The sequence below is a fragment of the Mustelus asterias genome, chromosome 6 (assembly GCF_964213995.1).
Source record: "Mustelus asterias chromosome 6, sMusAst1.hap1.1, whole genome shotgun sequence".
Classification (NCBI taxonomy): Eukaryota; Metazoa; Chordata; class Chondrichthyes; order Carcharhiniformes; family Triakidae; genus Mustelus; species Mustelus asterias.
Genome location: NC_135806.1, coordinates 101,793,376 through 101,814,847, shown reverse-complemented (window position 1 = coordinate 101,814,847; position 21,472 = coordinate 101,793,376).

Genomic DNA, 21,472 nt, shown 5'->3' with positions numbered 1-21,472 from the left:
CAGGTGGGTCGGAAAACAGATGATTGACACACAATTCTATCTATTTTATGCTATTACCCAAGATGAATTTCAATTCCATTTTGTCTTTTGTCTGTAGTACTAAGTGAGTCCATGGCAGTTTCAGATTGTTTTTTTTTTAATATGCTATTTACTATAGGAACAGTTTTAGTAGACTGGTGTTTAAAAACTCAATCATTGGAATTGATATATTATTACAGCTATTTTAATACATTTTTAGAATCTGCATTTCAATGTTATTCATTAAATGTTATTTATCAGCTTCTGAGCGGCATTCTTTGTGTTTTCAAAAATGGGTTATTTGTGATGACTTTGAAAAATTACCTGATGGGTTGACCAATTATTAAAGATGATTGCTTTTTATACAGATCAAAGTTGTCAACTGTGGTAGCATTCTCATCTGAGTCAAAGGTTTTGGTTCCAAGTTCAACTGCAGAGACTTGGGCACATCCATAGAATCCCTACAGTGCAGAAGGAGGCCATTTGGCCCATTGAGTCTGCACCAACCACAATCCCACCCAGGCCTATTCCCATAACCCCATATATTTACCCTGCTAATCCCCTGGCACTAGGGCCAATTCAGCGTGGCCAATCAACCTAATCCGCACATCCTTGGACTGTGGGAGGAAACCGGAGCACCCGGAGGAAACCCACGCTGACACGGGGCGAATGTGCAAGCTCCACACAGACAGGGACCCGAGGCTGGAATTGAATCCGGGGTCCCTGGTGGTGTGAGGCAGCAGTGCTAACCACTGTGCCATTGTGCCGTATAATCCAGGCTGACACTGCAATACTGTATTCAAGGAGTGCTACTTTGTTTAAACTGCTAGCTTTTGGATGACATGTGAACCCAATGTAAAAAATCCCATGACACCTTTCAAAGAAAAATAGCGAGTTACCCCAAATGTTTGTCCAATATTTCTTCCTTAACCAAGCCCAGTTATGAATAATCCAATGATTACGCAGAAGGTTCGGGCTAATGTGCCTGAAAGTTCTGCAGAGAGGCTTCAGATTCACAATTGCAGCAGTCAGAATGCCATTGCAGGAATGTGGGCACAGTATTCTCCTTGGCATGCAGCAGGGCACAGAGTGAGCTGTACTTGACACTAGGATCCGGCTCGGCCTATCAGTGTCAACTCAACCATGCTGCACCTGGTCAAACAGTACAAAATGAATTTGAATGATTTTGCTCCATCAGACAATGTATGAGGAATCACACCTCCCAATAATGCACTTTACTAAATGCCTCCGTGAATTACAACCAGTTCAGGTTCACACAATATTGAAGTGTTAACTTGCTATTATCAATCTTCATTAAGGCAACACAATGCTCATTTAAACTCCACTCTTTACTTTGATGTTCTTTCATTCACAGCCTGACACACATTTACCCAGCTAATGTGATATGGTTATCCGGATACACAAATCACCAGAGGTTAGTGCACAATTACAAAAGGCAATTGGAAATCTCAGGGGATTCTGACCTTTATCTTAAGGGCGGTAGAATTCAAAATTAAGGAAGTTTCACTTCAGTTTTGCAGAGTTTTGGTCTGATGCCACCTGGAGTATTGCATTCAGGTTGAACATCGGACGACAGAAAAGATATATTTGACGTGGAAGCAGAGTGGTGCAGATTCACCAGACCAGGGCTTAAAGGGTTAAATTATAAAGATATTTAGATTGTATTACTTTGAGTTTAGAAGGTTGTGGGTGATCTAACTGATGTAGTTAAAATGCGGGAATAGAGAATCCCAGCCACTGGGCGGGATGAGAGAATTCTGGCCATTATTTCCTGTGATGGGAAAATCCTGAACAAAAGTGCACAATTTTAAAATTAGAACGCAGCCATTTAGTAGTGAAATCAGGAAGCACTTTTTCCAAATAAAGAAGAGAATATACAGATGCTGGACCAATTGAAATTTTCACAAGATGTTTGTTAGATAAAAAGAATCAAATGATCTGAACCGAGCTGTGTAAATGGGGTTGAGCAGCAGATTAGCTATGAACAGCTCACTCTTGCTCCCACCAAAACTGTTGAATGGAATGTAATTGCTTGTTACATGCATGGCATCATGCTTCAATGGGTTAAATGCATGGCATGGAAACTAAAGAGAAACCTTACATTTTGCATTCTTTTTCAAGGAGGAAACAGCTCATAACACTGAGGAGAGTGCTGCAGCAAGTGGCAACCTCCCCAGCAATCAAACTGCTGAACTCCTTGCATGAAGAAAATGGTAAAACATGTTGGAAAGAGGGAAATAAGAACACTTACAACTGTGGTTCCATGAAGTTCTGTTTCTCCTCCTTATTTTATTGAATCCTGTGTTAACTATCAGCAAACCATATAAAGCATTCACACAATTCTTACTGTAAATTTTATATGAACTTTGATCATCAATAATTTTTTTTCCCTGTCTCTAGACATGCCTGGGGAAGAACAAAGATTTTCCAGTATATCTAACCCTGCCAGTCCTTCACACCACATAATGTCGCTCCATCCATCCCTTCACAAGACCAGGGATATTCACCATGGGGAACAGTGAACCAGTAGGGAATTGGTAACATACAGTGAATCGAGACAACTTCTGATGGTCAATCAGAAGGAAAGTGTTGTTATCTGAGGCATCAGGTAGCTCCTCAAATGAAAAGCCCTATGGATCTGGATTTTAAAACATCAGATTTGACATTCTGGAAGTCCTATCTGTCCAAGTATGTTTATCCTAAGCCATATGAGGGAAGATGGTGGCCTAGTGATTAGACTATTAATCCAGAAACTCAGCCAATGTTCTGGGGATCCGGGTTCGAATCCTACAGCGGCAGATGCTGGAATTTGAATTCAATTTTTAAAAAATCTGGAATTATGAATCTATTGATGATCATGAAACCATTGTCAATTGTCGGAAAGATCCATCTGGTTCACGAATGTCCTTGAGGGAAGGAAATCTGCCATCCTTACTCGGTCTGGCCTACATGTGACTCCAGAGCCACAGCAATATGGTTGACTCTCAACTGCCCTCCAAGGGCCTCCAACGAGGGATGGACAATAATTGCTGGTCAGCCAGAGACGCCCATGTCCCAGGGATGAATAAAAAAAATGCAGAAAGTACGTTTGGACTGGGCTACCAAAGTCCCCTTTCCTCTCCTCCCCAGAAAATTACAACCCACAAGAAAAGGGGTGGAATGCTGGAAAGCCCAGGTTCAGCCCAGCGATGGGCTATTGGCCTGTTCATCATCCTTCGAAGCCTGGCCCTGGCAATTATGTAAGTACTGTCTCCAATGTTGTTTTCTGCCATTTAGGATCTCATTGAACGATCAATTTTAATATCACATTTATGTATGGACGTTTGACATTTATGTCGCCTTTGGTCAGAATCAGCTTAGTGACCCCTTTTGTATGGGCCCTATTGCACAAAAAATATTCAATTTCCCTTCTCTGCATTCCCAAATTGGACCCAATTGCTCTCGAGGAAGTCATTAAGCATTTTCCACTGGGCATATAGAGTCATAAAGTCATAGAGGTTTACAGCTTGGAAACAGTCCCTTCGGCCCAACATGTCCATGCCGCCCTTTTTTTTAAACCCCTAAACTAATCCCAATTGCCGCATTTGGCCCATATCCCTCTATACCCATTTTACCCATGTAACTTCTCTAAATGCTTTTTAAAGACAAAACTGTACCCGCCTCTACTACTACCTCTGGCAGCTTGTTCCAGAAACTCACCACCCTCTGTGTGAAAAAATTGCCCCTCTGGGCACTTTTGTATCTCTCCCCTCTCATCTTAAACCTATGCCCTCTAGTTTTAGACTCCCCTACCTTTGGGAAAAGATATTGACTATCTAGCTGATCTATGCCCCTCATTATTTTATAGACCTCGATAAGATCACCCCTCAGCCTTCTATGCTCCAGCGAAAAAAGTCCCAGTCTATCCAGCCTCTCCTTATAACTCAAACCATCATATCCCGGTAGCGTCCTAGTAAATCTCTTCTGCACTCTTTCTAGTTTAATAATATCCTTCTATAATAGGGTGACCAGAACTGAACACAGTATTCCAAGTGTGGTCTTACCAATGTCTTGTACAACTTCAACAGATGTCCCAACTCCTGTATTCAATGTTCTGACCAATGAAACCAAGCATGCTGAATGCCTTCTTCATCACTCTGTCCACCTGTGACTCCACTTTCAAGGAGATATGAACATGTACCCCGAGATCTCTTTGTTCTGTAACTCTCCCCAACACCCTGCCATTAACTGAGTAAGTCCTGCCCTGGTTCAATCGACCAAAATGCATCACCTCACATTTATCTAAATTAAACTCCATCTGCCATTCGTCAGCCCACTGGCCCAACTGATCAAGATCCCATTGCAATCAGAGATATCTCTCTTCACTGTCCACTATGCCACCAATCTTAGTATCATCTGCAAACTTACTAACCAAGCCTCCTATATTCTCATCCAAATCATTAATATAAATGACAAATATAATATAATTGGCCGAAGATGGATCAATCTCTTTCTAAGCTGAAGTGACAAGGATGTCCAACATAGGAAATTCATCCCGGAACCTTTCCCATCCATGTCACTGGACTAATGAGAGAATGCAAGAGCTCCACCTCTAATAAGGCCCTGTAGACAGGGATATGATGTATCCTGGCCCCAGCTTAATTTTTGTTCCTCAGCCACATTTTCTTTGACAGTATGGTGGGAATGCAACAGCAGAGCCAAGGAATTCTGGCTCCAGAGTTTTTCTCACAAATCCAGGTTAATGTGTTAATTATATATTAATTGTGCTTAATTGTATGTAAGTGATGAATATTAATTGGGCTTTTATTTGAGTACATATAAAGAGGCACTTATTGAAACTGTGTGGTTGAGTTAGGGGTTCTATGCTTGTAATGTTTAACTCTTTAAATAAATGCAAGACTGAGTAAAGGTTGGCTCCAGTGCTATCCTTCACCAACTGGCTTTCTGGATTATAACAATAGGTCTCTCTCTAGATCTGGGGTCAAGGGTAAAGGCAGGTGTAATCTGATGCAATTTTACTTGCCTGGCATCTCTCCTTTACTTCATTTCCTCACTCAAATGAGATGAATACAAAGGTATTCCAACAAGAGCTACCCCTGGTAAATTACACAAACTGAAAATCTAAATATGGAAACTCTCAGCAGAAACTGCATGCAAATTTGAATTATTATTGTCACACGTATTAGTATACAGTGAAAAATATTTTTTCTTGTGCGGCATACAGACAAAGCATACCATACATAGAGAAGGGAAGGAAAGAGTGCAGAATATAGTGTTACAGTCATAGTTAAGGTGTTCAGAAAGATCAACTTAATGCGAGGTAGGTCCATTCAAAAGTCTGATGGCAGCAGGGAAGAAGCTGATCTTGAGTCAGTTGGTACGTGTGCTCAGACTTCTGTATCTTTTTCCCGATGGAAGAAGGTGGAAGAGAGTATGTCCGGGGTGCATGGAATCCTTTTCCAAGGCAACGGTAAGTGTAGACAATGTCAATGGGTGGGAGGCTGGTTTGAGTGATGGACTGGAGTTCGTTCACGACCCTTTGCAGTTTCTTGTGGTCTTGGACAAAGCAGGAGACATACCAAGCTGTGTTACAACCAGAAAGAATGTTTTCCATGGTGTATCTGTAAAAATGGTGAGAGCTGCAGCAGACATACCAAATTTCCTTAGTCTTCTGAGAAAGTAAATGCGTTGGTGGGCTTTCTTAACTAGAAGCGTCAGCATGGGGGGACCAGGACAGGTTGTTGGTGATCTGGACACCTAGAAACTTGAAGCTCTCAACTATTTCCACTTCATCTCCACTGATGTAGACAGGGACATGTCCTCCACTACGCTTCCTGAAGTTGATAGCTACCTCATTCATTTTGTTGACGTTGAAGGAGAAATTATTGTCATCGCACCAGTTCACCAGATTCTCTATCTCTTTCCTGCACTCCATCTCGTCATTGTTTGAGATCCGACCCTTTGCGGTGATGTCATCAGCGAACTTGAAAATTGAGTTGAAGGGGAATTTGGCTACACAGTCTTAGGTGTATAAGGAGTATAGTAGGGAGCTGAGAACACCACCTTGTGGGGCACCAGTGTTGAGGATGATCGTGTAGGAGATGTTGTTGCCTATCCTTACTGATTCCGGTCTGTGTATTAAGAAGTTCAGGATCCAGTCGCAAAGGGTGGAGCCGAGTCCCAGGCCATGGAGTTTGAGGATGAGTTTTGTAGGAATAATGGTGTTGAAGGTTAACCTGTAGTCAATAAATAGGAGTCTGACATAGGTGTCTTTGTTGTCTAGGTGTTCTAGGGGTGAGTGCAGAGCCAGAGAGATGTGAACCTATTGTGGGAATAGGCAAACTGTAGTGGATCCAGGTAATCTGGGAGGTTGGAATTGATTCGTGCCATGACTAACCTTTCGAAACACTTCATAATGATGGATGTCAGAGCCACTGGACAATTGTCATTAAGGCACGCTGCCTGGCTTTCCTTTGGTGCCGGGATGATGGTCATCTTCATGAAGCAGATAGGGACCTCAGATTGTTGTAAAGAGAGGTTGAAGATATCTGCGCATACCCCGGCCAGCTGGTCCATGCAGGATCTGAGTGCTTGTCCGGGTACCCCATCTGGGCTTTCCGTGAGTTGACCTTCGAGAAGGCTGCTCTGACATCTGCAATGGTGATCCCAGATACAGGTTCATCCGAGGCCGGATGTGGAGGGCGTGCTCTCGCTGACCTCTTGCTCAAAATGGGAATAGAATGTATTAACTCATCAGGGAGGGGTGCATTGGTGCCAGCAATTCTACATGCCTTCATCTTGTAAATAAAGTGGGTCAAAATAAATATCCAAATTTAAAAAAAATCTATCCTTTCTGTCGTATCCAAACTGTTGGCTCAAAAAATAGTAGCCCTCCTTCAAATATTAACTTCCTGTGAGAGAGAGGTCACATGGTAATTGGGAATTCCTGTTTTATGTGGCTGCCTAGATATGTTACATACCTGGTGCAAATGCCAGGAATTGAGTATTTTAATCAAGCTTTCATCCGTTTTAAGTGTTTCCAACTGACTGGAAGTAATCGACTTCACAAGATGGGTTGAGATCCTTGAATTATCCAGAGCTCCAAAATAAGGCAGTGCTATAAACGGTCAGAATATTCACAATTAATTTCAGGGAACTGCTCAATTTGATGCTTGGAAAGTGCGCAAGCTGTAATTGAACGAGTTAGTTTTCTTTTGTAATTGCTATCAAATTCAGGTTGTGCAGAAACATTAGGAGTGAAATGAGGCATGAATGCCATCTTGATTTACTTCTTTTATTTTCCACAAAATGAGATACAATTACAGTTACTTCATGGTAAACAGGTGAAATATTGTCATGACATGACCTCAGCGAAATGCTGTTTGTTTCTATTGCAGTGACAGCAGATTCTGAGACACTCACTTGTTGGAACTAGGCAAACCTTTATTGCACATATCTTATTATAGAAACCCTACAGTGCAGAAGGAGGCCATTCAACCCATCAGGTCTGCATCAACTCTCTAACAGAGCTTCTTACCCAGGCCCTGTCCCTGTAACTCTATGTATTTATCCCAATAAACCCCTAACCTACACATCTTGGGACACTAAGGGGCAATTTAGCACGGTCAATCAACCTAACATGCACATCTTTGGACTGTGGGAAGAAACTGGAGCAGCCGGAGGAAAGTACCTTTAAAAAGTATCTATCTGGATGAGCACTTGGCGCATCATAACATTCAGGGCTGTGAGCCAAGTGTTGGCAACTGGGATTAGATGGGAGTTCAGGTGTTTCTAGTGTGTTGGTGCAGACTTGATGGGCTGAAGGGCCTCTTCAGCGCTGTATGATTCTATGAAACCCACACAGACACAGAGAGAAAGTGCAATCTCCACACAGACAATCACCCAAGGCCAAAATTGAACCCGGGTCCCTGGCACTGAGAGGCAGCTGTGCTAACCACTGTGCCACCATACCAGCCAGTTATTATATTTTTAAATGAGTTAATTTTATGCAAAATTGCTCGATCACTCAAAGGTGACTAGTTATAATAATATAAGATTTGTGGGTCAACCCACAGCAGTGATTCAAGAAGGCAGCTCACCACCACCTTCTCAAGGGCAACTAAGGATACACAATAAATGCTGGCCAGCCAGCGATGCCCATGTCCCGCGATTGAATTTTAAAAAAATTCCAATGCAGCAGCATATTCCTCGTATAACTCTCACAGTTAAGATGAGGGAATCATTCTTTTCAGAATTCAGCTGATTTCTGCTCCAAATGGACATCCTTTCCTGCCTGTCTTCGCAGTAGATGTAAATTTAAGTGAGGGCATTGGTATTCATCCACTAGCTTCTGTATTTGACATGGAAGTGTTTGTGCTGAATCTACCCATTCAAAGCAGCTGTGAAATGCAAGCAGGAATCCTCATACATGAAAAAGGAAATGCTGAACGGGTGGCCAATTTTGCCTGTGAATTTTGCCATTAAATATAGGATTTGACTTCAATTTTCCAAAACACAGTTTTGACGTTTGAAGTTTAAAAGATGAAATCTGGACAAATGCGAGGTGATGCATTTTGAAGGATCAAATTTAGGTGTGAATTATACTATAAATGGCAGAACCCTTAGGAATATTAACATACAGAGGGATCTGGGCGTGAAGGTCCACAGTTTCCTAAAAGTGGCAACACCGGTAGCCAAGGTGATTAAGAAGGCATATTGCATTCTTGCCTTCACTGGCTGGGGCATTAAGTACAAGAGTTGACAAATCATGTTGCACCCATTTAAAAACTTGGTCAGGTCGCATTTGGAGTATTGCGTGCAGCTCCGGTCATCACACTACCAGAAGGATTTGGAAGCTTTGGAGAGAGTGAAAAGAAGGTTCACCAGGATGTTGTTTGGTCTTGACGGCATTGGCTATGAGAAGATGTTCAATAAAGAACAAAGAACAAGGAAAATTACAGCACAGGAACAGGCCCTTTGGCCCTCCAAACCTGCACCAACCATGTTGCCCAACTGAACTAAAATCCCTTCCGGGGATCATATCCCTCTATTCCCATCCTATTCATGTATTTGTCAAGGTGCCTCTTAAAATTCACTATTGTATCTGCTTCCACTACCTCCCCCAGCAGCAAGTTTCAGGCACCCACCATCCTCTGTGTAAAAAAATCTGCCTCGTACATTTCCTTTAAACCTTGCCCCTCGCACATTAAACCTATGCCCCCTAGTAAATGACTCTTCCACCCTAGAAAAAAGCTTCTGACTATCCACTCTGTCCATGCCCCTCATAATCTTGTAGACTTCTATCAGGTCGCCCCTCAACCTCTGTCGTTCCAGTGAGAACGAACCAAATTTCTCCAACCTCTCCTCATAGCTAATGCCCTCCAAACCAGGTGACATCCTGGTAAATCTTTTCTGTACCCTCTCCAAAGCCTCTACATTCTTCTGGTAGTGTGGCAACCAGAATTGAACACTATATTCTAAGTGCGGCCGAACTAAGGTTCTATAAAGCTGCAACATGACTTGCCAATTTTTAAACTCGACGCCCCGGCCGATGAAGGCAAGCATGCCGTATGCTTTCTTGACTACCTTCTCCACCTGTGTTGCCACTTTCAGTGACCTGTGTACCTATACACCCAGATACCTCTGTCTATCAATACTCTTAAGGGTTCTGCCATTTACTGTATATTTCCCATCTGTATTAGACCTTCCAAAATGCATTACCTCACATTTGTCTGGATTAAACTCCATCTAGTAAGAGTTTTAACAACACCAGGTTAAAGTCCAACAGGTTTATTTGGTAACAAATGCCGTTAGCTTTCGGAGTGCTGCTCCTTCGTCAGATGGAGTGGAAATCTGCTCTCAAACAGGGCACAGAGACACAAAATCAAGTTACAGAATACTGATTAGAATGTGAATCTCTACAGCCAACCAGGTCTTAAAGATACAGACAATGTGAGTGGAGGGAGCATTAAGCACAGGTTAAAGAGATGTGTATTGTCTCCAGACAGGGCAGCCAGTGAGATTCTGCAAGTCCAGGAGGCAAGCTGTGGGGGTTACTGATAGTGTGACATAAACCCAACATCCCGGTTTAGGTTTTTTCTGTGCCAGTCTGTCATGAGGAACCTTGTCAAAGGCCTTACTGAAGTCCATGTAGACAACATCCACTGCCCTACCCTCATCAATCATCTTCGTCACTTCCTCAGAAAACTAAACTAGAATTGTTTTCACTGGAAAGACGGACGCTAAGGGAAGACCTGATAGATGTCTACAAAATGTTGAGGCGTAGATAGGGTGGTTGGTCAGAGGCTTTTTCCCAGGGTGGAAGTGTCAATTACAAGGGGGCACAGGTTCAAGGTGAGAGAGGGAAAGTTTAAGGGAGATGTGCGGGGGAAGATTTTCATGCAGAGAGTGTCTGGAATGTGCTGCCAGAGGAGATGAAGGATTTGCAACATTTGAGAGGCATTTGGATGGGCACATGAATAGGGAGAGAATAGAAAGATATGGACCGAGTAAGGGCAGAAGTTTTTTTTTAGTTTAGTTAGAGCATCATGTCAGACACAGGCTTGGAGGGCCGAAGGGTCTGTTCCTGTGCTGTACTTTTCTTTGTTCTTTGTTCTTTTTGTTCTTTGAAAAAAATTGCACCAAAAAATCAGTGGAATGCGTGCATTTATCAATGAACATCTCTGCCACTTACAAACTCTGGCACAACAACATGGCAATTTCACATGCAATCCTTTCAAGGATGGACCTTTTGTAAACACATGTATCACATTGTCAGGACTGACAAATGTACAATCATAACAAAAAGCTGTCAGAGCCTCTGATCTGTCCTCCATGACATTTATAATTTCACTAAGCTTTGCCACAACAGAAAATATCATCCTTTATGCCCATACATTTTGATCACATTTGTGACTGCAGGTTAGGGAGAAGGGTGAGAGTGGCATGATGGTAAAGTCACCATACCAATAGACCCACACTAATGCTTTGGGGACACAGGTACAGATGCCAGCATGGAATTTAAATTAATTTAGTAAAATCTAGAACTCAAATCTAGTCTTATCAAGGGTGACCATGAACTATCATCAATTGTTGTAAAAACCCACATGGTTCACTAATGTCCTCAGAGAAAAGAATCAGAAATGACTGATTCTTTTCTCTGAGGACATTAGTGAACCTGATGCACATCAATTTAGACACGAGGCTCGAAGCTCAGTAAATGAAGGCTTTTATTTACTATTAATGAAGCTATCAGAACTTATGTACACTATCCCAGACTGAAGGGGTCCCGGCCAGAGCAGGGACTCTTATACCTCTCCCAGGAGGCGGAGCCCGACTGGGATGTGCCACAACAGTATCATACAAAGGTGTAACAACCCCACCCTAACCCAACAGCAACAATAGCACAATCCAACAGTCACATATGTACATCCTTGTAGTCCTGGCCAGCCCCTGGCTCAGCACTATCCAGTGGGAACCAACGATGGTTCACCACAGAACCATGTGGGTTTTTCTACCTCGTTTGGATTATATGTGACTCCAGATGCACAGCAATGTGTTTGATTCTTAATTGCCCTCTGCACCAGCCTGGCAAACCACTCAGTTCAAGGGTAATTATGGATGAGCGACAAACGCTAGCCTTGACAGAAATGCCTACACCCCTTCAAAGAATACAGTTTTTAAAAAAGCAAGTGGGTGTGATCTTACTGAAATTTCTAGGAGATTTTTAAAAGTTTATTTATTTAGTGTCACAAGTTGGCTTACATTAACACTGCAATGAAGTTTGGCATGATGGTACAGTAGTTAGCATTGCTACCTTACAGCGCTAGGGACCCAGGTATGATTCCCGGCTTAGGTCGCTGTCTGTGCGGAATTTGCACATTCTTTCAGTGTCTGCGTGTGTTTCCTCCGGGTGCTCCGGTTTCCTCCCACAGTCCAAAAGACATGCTGGTTAGGTGCATTGTCCATGCTAAATTCTCCCTCAGTGTACATGAATAGGAATGTGGCTAGGGGAGTTTTGCAGTAACTTAATTGCAGTGTTAATGTAAGCCACTTGTGACACAAATAAATAAACTTTAACACTGATTTAGCGTGACAAATTTACCGAACCAGCACATCTTTCGGATGACGGTTCCAGCAAGAAAAATTATTCCCGATCTTGCATAATGCTAAAGTACATTAGAGAGGATTCATTGCAACAAGGTCTGCATGACAGAGCACATCAGGAATGGTGCCACATAGGCATGATATTGAACAGCTATCACCGTTCTAACTTGCTTGGGGTTCTGCATAATAATGTTCTGCTGTGTACTGCGAAAGGTTTGAATTGAAAGATGCATCTACATTCTTGGAGCTTGGTGTTCCAAAGGGTTAATCTTCTCCCCAGACTGCAACTAGATCTAGCCCTGGATATTAAACTGGCCTACTGGACTCTTCCAAGCTCCATCAGTTTGTCGCTCTGACAACAACATTCATTTTGACGAGACACAGCTGAATCTTGGGAGGTATGCAACTAGCTTTCGAAGCAATTGCCTAGTCATAGAATCATAGAGTCATCGAGGTTTACAACACGGAAACAGGCCCTTCAGCCAAACTTATCCATGCCACCCAGTTTTTACCACTAAGCTAGTCCCAATTGCCTGCGTTTGGCCCATATCCCTCTATATCCATCTTACCCATGTAACTGTCTAAATGTTTTTTAAAAGACAAAATTGTACCCACCTCTACTACTACCTCTGGCAGCTTGTCCCAGACACTCACCACCATCTGTGTGAAAAAATTGCCCCTCTGGACCCTTTTGTATCCCTCCCTTCTCACCTTACACTTATGCCCTCTAATTTTAGACTCCTACTTTCAGGAAAAGATGTTGACTATCTATCTTATCTATGTCCCTCATTATTTTATAGACCTCTATAAGTTCACCCCTAAGCCTCCTATGCTCCAGAGAAAAACGTCCCAGACTTTCCAGCCTCTCCTTATAAGTCATACCATCAAATCCCAGTAGCATCCTAGTAAATCTTTTCTGCACTCTTTCTAGTTTAATAATATCCTTTCTGTAATAGGGTGACCAGAACTGTACACAGTATTCCGAGTATAGCCTTACCAACGTCTTGTACAATTTCAACAAGACATCCCAACTCTGTATTCAATGTTCTGACCAATGAAACAAAGCATGCCAAATGCGTTCTTCACTAACTTGTCCACCTGTGACTCCATTTTCAAGGAGCTATGAACCTGTACCCCTAAATTTCTTTGATCTATAACTCTCCCCAATGCCCTATCATGAGCTGAGTAAGTCCTGCCCTGGTTTGATCTACCAAAATACATCACCTTGCATTTATCTAAATTAAACTCCATCTGCTATTTATCAGCCCACTGGCCCAATTGATCAAAATCCCATTGCAATCCAAGATAACCTTTTTCACTGTCCACTATGCCACCATCTTTGTGTCATATGCAACCTTACTAACCATGCCTTCTAAGTTCTCATCCAAATCATTAACATAAATGACAGATAACAGTGGACCCAGCCCTGACCCATGAGGCACACCGCTGGTCACACGCCTCCAGTTTGAAAACCAGCCCTCTACAACCACCCACTGTCTTCTGTCATCAAACCAATTTTGCATCCAATTGGCTACCTCAACCTGGGTCCTGGGAGACGTAACCTGATGTAACAACCTACCATGCGATACCTTGTCAAAGGCCTTGCTAAAGTCCATGTAGATAACGTCGACTCCACTGCTCTCATCTACCTTCTTGGTTATTCCTTCAAAAATCTCAGTCAAATTCGTGAGACATGATTTTCCACTCACAAAGCCATTCCGACTGTCCCCAATCAGTCCTTTCCCCAATCAGTCCTTTCCTCTCTAAATACCTGTAGATCCTGTCTCTCAGAATACCTCTAACATCTTATCCACCACAGATGTTAGGCTCACCAGCCTGTCGTTCCCAGACTTTTCCCTGAAGCCCTTCTTAAACAAAGGCACAACATTTGTCACACCCCAATCTTCAGGCACCTCACCTGTGACTATCAATGATTCAAATGTTTTTGCTAGGGAACCCGCAACTTCCTTCCTAGCCTCCCACGACGTCCTGGGATACACTTCATCAGGTCCTGGGATTTATATACCTTGGTGTACTTTGAGACTTCCAGCACCTCCTTCTCTGTAATATACACACTCCTCAAGACATCACTATCTATTTCCCCAAGTTCCCTAACATCCATGCTTTTCTCAGCAGTAAATACCGATGAGAAATATTCATTTAGGATCTCACCCATCTCTTGTGGATCCGTACATAGATGGCCTTACTGATCCTTAAGAGGCCCTATTTTTTCCCTGAATTACTTTTTTTCCCTTTATGTATTTGTCAAAGCTCTTTGGATTCTCCATTGCCTTATCTGCCAAGACAATCTCATGCTCCTTTTTTGCCCTCCTGATTTCTCCCTTTACTCCAACATGCTCTATACTCTTCAAGGGATCCACTTGATCTCAGCTGCCTATGCATCCCATTTGCCTCCTTCTTCTTCTTCTTGACCAGAGCCTCAATATCCCAAGTCATTCAGGGTTCCCTACTTCTACCAGCCTTGCCCTTCACTCTAAAAGGGATGTGCTTACCCTGAACCCTGGTTAACACAATTTTGAAAGCCTCCAACTTACCAAACATCCCTTTGACTCCCCCAATTAACTTTTGAAAGTTCCTGTCTAATACCGTCAAAATTGGCCTTACCCCAATTTAGAATTTTAACCTTAGGGCCAGATCTATCATTCTCCATAGCTATCTTAAAACTAATGGAATCAAGATCACTGGTCCCAAAGTGATGCCTCACTAAAACTTCTAACACCTTTACTATTTAACGTGCTCTCTTTAACTTCCGTGCTATCCTCAACCTTCTCTTCTATCTTCCTACTGCTTTGGGTCCCACCCCCTGCCAAACTAGTTTAAACCCTCCTGAGTGGCCCTGGCAAATCTCCCCACCAAGATATTGTCCCCCTCCAGTTCAGGTGTAACCCTCCCTCTTGAACAGGTCACCCCAACCCCAGAAGAGATCCCAATGATCCACAAATCTAAATCCCTGCCCCTTGCACCAACTCTCAAGCTACGCATTCATCTGCCTAATGTTCCTATTCCTAGTCTCGCTAGCACTGGCAGTAGTCCAGAAATTACTACCCTCGAGGCCCTGCACTTTAGCTTTCTGCCTAATACTCTATGTTCACAATTTAGGACCTCATCCCTTTTCCTACCTATGTGATTGGTACCAATATGTACAATGACCTCTGGCTGCTTACCCTCCCCCTTAAGAATGTCTTGCAACAACTCAGAGACATCCTTGACCCTGGCACCAGGGAGGCAACACACCATCCTGGAGTCTCAAGAGCCACAGGAACACAAGTTTGTGCTTCTAACTAGTCAGAACCTTTAAGAGTATTGATAGGCAAAGGGATCTGGGTATACAGGTACACAGGTCACATAAAGTGGCAACACAGGTGGAGAAGGTAGCCAAGAAGGCATAAGGCATGCTTGCCTTCATCAGCCGGAGCATTGAGTTTAAAAATTCACAGAACCTTAGTTAGGCTGCACTTGAAATATAGTGTTCAATTCTGGTGGCCACACTAGTAGAAAGATGTGGAGGCTTTGGAGAGGGTACAGAAAAGATTTACCAGGATGTTGCCTGGTATGGAGGGCATTAGCTATGAAGAGAGGTTGGAGAAACACCCTACGCTTTCGGGAACGACGGAGGTTGAAATCATAGAAATCATAGAAACCCTACAGTGCAGAAGGAGGCCATTCGGCCCATCGAGTCTGCACCGACCACAATCCCACCCAGGCCCTACTTCCACATATTTACCTGCTAATCCCTCTAACCTACGCATCTCAGGACTCTAAGGGTCAATTTTTAACCTGGCCAATCAACCTAACCCGCACATCTTTGGACTGTGGGAGGAAACCGGAGCACCCGGAGGAAACCCACGCAGACACGAGGAGAATGTGCAAACTCCACACAGACAGCGACCCGAGCCGGGAATCGAACCCGGGACCCTGGAGCTGTGAAGCAGCAGTGCTAACCACTGTGCTACCGTGCCGCCGTTGAGGGGCGACCTGATAGAAGTCTACAAGATTATGAGGGACATGGTCAGAATGGATAGTCAGAAGCTTTTTCCCAGGGTGGAAGAGTCAATTACTAGAGGGCATAGGTTTAAGGTGTGAGGGGCAACGTTTAAAAGAGATGTACGGGGCAAATATTTTACACAGAGGGTGATGGGTGCCTGGAACCCGCTGCCGGGGGAGGTAGTGGAAGCAGATACGATAGTGAGTTTTAAGGGGCACCTGGCCAAATACATGAATAAAATGGGATTAGAGGGATATGGTCCCCGGAAACGGAGGGGGTTTTAGTTCAGTCGGGCAGCATGGTCGGTGCAGGCTTGGAGGGCCGAAGGGCCTGTTCCTGTGCTGTAATTTTCTTTGTTCCTTATTCTTTAGTCACTCCCCTATTACTCCTGCTCGCTTGCTCTTTGCCCGACCCTGCTCTACAGCAGAACCAGATGTGGTGCCATAGGCCCGGCTGCTGCTGGTATTTTCCCCCGATAATTTATCCCCCTCAACAGTATCCAAAATGGTATACCTGTTTGAAAGGGGAATAGACGCAGGAGACTCCTGCACTACCGGCCTTCTTCTCCTGGTAGTCACTGTCTACCTGACTGAACCTGTGGTGTGACAATCTCCCTGCAACTAATGTCTAGATCACCCTCTGCCCCCTGTATGCCCCGCAGTGTGTTCAGCTGCTGCTCCAACCAAACAATGCAGTCTGCGAGGAGCTGCAACTGGACACACTTCTGGCATACAAAGTTGTCAGGGAGTTTAGATTGCTCCCTGATTTCCCACATCTGGCAGGAGGAGCATACCACTGCTCTAACTGCCATAACTATTAAAAATATAACAGAATCTCAACTCACTTTTCCCTTGCTTGTGGTCTTCACAGTGACTTTTTTGGCTACAGGAGGAGGGAGGGAGGGAGGGAAACACTGAAGTAGTGTTTCGGGTTTAACTGCCCCTTGACAACAGCTCCTGTTGAGGAGCTCCTCTAGAGGACAGCCTCATTCTTCGGGGTTTTCAATGCTGTGCACTTAAGCAACCTTGCATAAGAGCAATCAATGCATTCTCACTGCTGGATCTGGGAGTCAGAGTTTGCAGAGAAGTGGATTTGAACTTCCTGTCCATTAAGCCCCTCTGGCCTCACGCCATTGACAAAGTGATGGTTGTAGGTTTCACTGCATTTGCCCTCCCCCAAGTGAGGTGGTCTTTATGCTTCATGAGGCAGGGAAGCTCCCCATCACTGAGACCCTCATGCTGCCCTTGCAGCCTGGCCTCTCACAAAGCAGGACCCCAGGACCTTATAGTCGCCCTCAGTACTGCTCCTCTGTTGTGGCCACCTCCCACTCAGTTTGCAGCTCCAACAAGAAAGGACACTCACTCAGCTGCTGTTTGAATTGTAACCCAGCATGGAGAAACCAGGAAGCACATCCCCGCAGAACAAGGGGCAACCCAATATGAAGGGAAGGTAAGGCCTCTGCGCAACCCACACTCACCCTTCTCTTCTCCTCCCCATTGGCAACAGTGACACTCAGCCCTGGCCCTGAGCTGCACTTGTGTGCATCCCCAGCATTCTCCCTGGTGCTCCTTGTGTGTTGGACTGCCTGGGAAGTAATGGTCGCCTGAGTACTCACCTCCAATATCCTGTTCAGTGCTGATGGTTTATGTAGAGCTGCAGTAAATGGCACATCATGATGGCACACCGACACCAGCTGAGTATTCAGTGCGGGTTCAATATCCAGAGTGAGGGCTTGCTACTGATACGCTAATGCATTCAAATTAGGTTCGCGCCCATCCCTGGCATGTTCCACATCACTCCACCAGCGAGGTCAGTTCAAAATCAGAAAACATGATCTCACCGGCAAGAATCACGCTTTTCCGACCTCTCCGCATCTTGAGCCCTCCTCGCCATCCCCACAGAAGGTAAACGTGGGCCGAAGATCCCGTCCAGTTTCTTTAAGATACTTAGTGCCAACCAACTGAATAGGACATGACCTTGGTTGAAGAAGTGAAGAATAGTTGTTTTTTTTTTAGCAGAATCTCTTGATGAAAAAGTGGACACAAAATCATTGTCCCTCTAATTGGAAATAGAAACAAGTATTGGATAAGGATGAAATGTTGTAGCATTTTCCCTCAGAAACATCTATTGTTAATTTTAAGATTATTCCATAATTGAAACACAAATACTTAACACTTATGAATCTCCAATAGTTGATGATTTTACATAAATTGCTGTCAAAGCACTGGTTTCAAGCAAAATACAGCCATGATAAAATATTGAAGGAATTTTGAATCACATGCCATACAAATATATAGAATTGTTATTCATGGGTGGTGTAGAATACAAAATGTTTCTCATTTCTGTGATAACAATCCCAACCATCTGCAGACATTTCTTGATATGCCACTTTTTAATTCACATATTCCTGTACTTAATGGAATTTTGGTATCAATAACCCAGCCAAAATAAATCTGCACTTGATAGTTCCTTTACCATGCCTGTACACAAAAGCAGCAGAATATGCAGTCGACCTACACATTGTTCAGCAAAATTGTTAAACCAACTGTGCTTTAAGTATCTCTCCTCAGGGTAAATCTTCCAAATGGAAATACCTAACCTTTATGTCTAGGCAGAAAAATGCCCTTTTTTCTCTATTATTCAAGATCACTGCCCATTTTGCATTGATCCTGATGTTATCATTAGTGCAGAAAGTAGCTACTAGTTTGTAAATGGGTTCACATTAGTGTGTGCATCATAGCCTGGTGGCATAATTTTCCTTATTTTATTGTTTCATTAGGACCCCTTTCCTTTACCCGTCCATATAAACCAATTGTTCAGGCACCAACCTCCACACTCAATTCAATTTGAAGTTCCACTTCACCATTCAGGAGCGTTTGTGACAATGGGAGTGATTTTGAGCCCGCTCTCTCCGTCTGCGGGAATGGCGTTGCACACTCAAAATCCAGAAAGCACGATTCACACCAGCCAGTTTCCAAGTTCTAATCTTCCAACCCCCTTGCTGGTGGAGTGATGTGAAACACACAGTGGGACCGCAGAAAGCTCATTTTAATACATTAGCATGTCATTAGCGAGTACTCTCTCTCTGAGCAAAGACCAAGGTGGCTTTTCTGCACTCTCTCCAATACCTTCACATCCTTTCTGAACTGTGGTGCCCAGAACTGGGTGCAATCCTCCAGCTGTGGCCAAACTATTGTTTTATACAAATTCAACATAACTTCCTTGTTCTTGGATTCTATGCCTCTCTTAATAAAGCCGAGGATACGGTATACTTTATTAACCACGCTTTCAATCTGTCCTGCCACCATCAACTCATCTCCAAACTTTGTGGCCTGGGCCTCGGCACCTCCTTCTGCGACTGGATCCTGAACTTCCTAACTCACAGACCACAATCAGTAAGGATAGGCAACAACACTTCCTCCACGATCATCCTCAACACCGGTGCTCCCTACTATACTCCTTATACACCTATGACTGTGCGGCCAAATTCCCCTCCAATTCGATTTTCAAGTTTGCTGACGACACCACCGTAGTGGGTCGGATCTCAAACAATGACGAGACAGAGTACAGGAATGAGATAGAGAATCTGGTGAACTGGTGTGGCAACAATAATCTCTCCCTCAATGTCAACAAAATGAAGGAGATTGTCATCGACTTCAGGAAGCGTAAAGGAGAACACGCCCCTGTCTACATCAATGGGGATGAAGTAGAAAGGGTCGAGGGCTTCAAGTTTTTCGGTGTCCAGATCACCAACAACCTGTCCTGGTTCCCCCCGTGCAGACACTGTAGTTAAGAAAGCCCTCCAATGCCTCTACTTTCTCAGAAGACAAAGGAAATTTGGCATGTCAGCTACGAATCTCACCAACCTTTACAGATGCACCACAGGAAGCATTCTTTCTGGCTGTATCACAGCTTGGTATGGCTCCTGCTCTGCCCAAGACCACAAGGCACTACAAAAGGTCGTGAATATAGCCCAATCCATCACGTAAACCAGCCTTCCATCCATTGACTCTGTCTACACTTCCTGCTGCCTTGGCAAAGCAGCCAGCATAATTAAGGACCCCATGCGCTCCGGACATTCTCTCTTCCACCTTCTTCAAGGGTGTAGAGACGCAGAGGGACCTGGGTGTGCAAGTCCACAGATCTTTGAAGGTGACGTCACAGGTGGAGAAGGTGGTGAAGAAGGCATATGGCATGCTTGCCTTTATAGGACGGGGCATAGAGTATAAAAGTTGGGGTCTGATGTTGCAGATGTATAGAACGTTGGTTCGGCCGCATTTGGAATACTGCGTCCAGTTCTGGTCGCCACACTACCAGAAGGACGTGGAGGCTTTGGAGAGAGTACAGAGGAGGTTTACCAGGATGTTGCCTGGTATGGAGGGGCTTGGTTATGAGGAGAGATTGGGGAAACTGGGGTTGTTCTCCTTGGAAAGACGGAGGATGAGGGGAGACTTAATAGAGGTGTATAAAATTATGAAAGGCATGGATAGGGTGAACGGTGGGAAGCTTTTCCCCGGGTCGGTGGTGACGTTCACGAGGGGTCATAGGTTCAAGGTGAAGGGGGGGAGGTTTAACACAGATATCAGAAGGACATATTTCACACAGAGGGTCGTGGGGGCCTGGAATGTGTTGCCGGGCAAGGTGGTGGAGGCGGACACACTGGGAACGTTTAAGACTTATCTAGACAGCTATATGAACGGAGTGGGAATGGAGGGATACAAAAGAGTGATCTAGTTTGGACCAGGGAGCGGCGCGGGCTAATTGTTCCTGGTTTCTCGTTTCAAGGCTTCATTCTACGATCATCTTGCTGGTGCCAGTACAGAGTGAGACTGCGGATAGTTGGGAACCTGTCTCGGGGGCAGGGGATTCATATGGTGTTCGTGGAAGTGGAAATGACTAGGGTTGGGAAGCATTTTCCGATCGGGGCCATTGTGATCTCCTGGACTCGTTTCGATCGCCTCAGGGGGTCGGAGAGGAATTTCCCAGATTTTTTTTTCCCCATATTGGCCCTGGGGTTTTTCACTCTGGGTTTTCGCCTCTCCCTGGAGATCACATGGTCTGGAATGGGGGGGTGGGGGTGAGTTAATAGGTTGTAATGAACAAAGCATCGTAGCTGTGAGGGACAGCTCGGTGGATAGGATATTGGTATGTAGATAGGCTGGAAAATTGGGTGGGGATCCTGGATTCAGGATTCAATCCTGGACCGGGGAGCGGCGCGGGCTTGGAGGGCCGAAGGGCCTGTTCCTGTGCTGTATTGTTCTTTGTTCTTTGTTCTTTGTTCTTCCTTCGGGAAAAAGATACAAAAGTCTGAGGTCACGTATC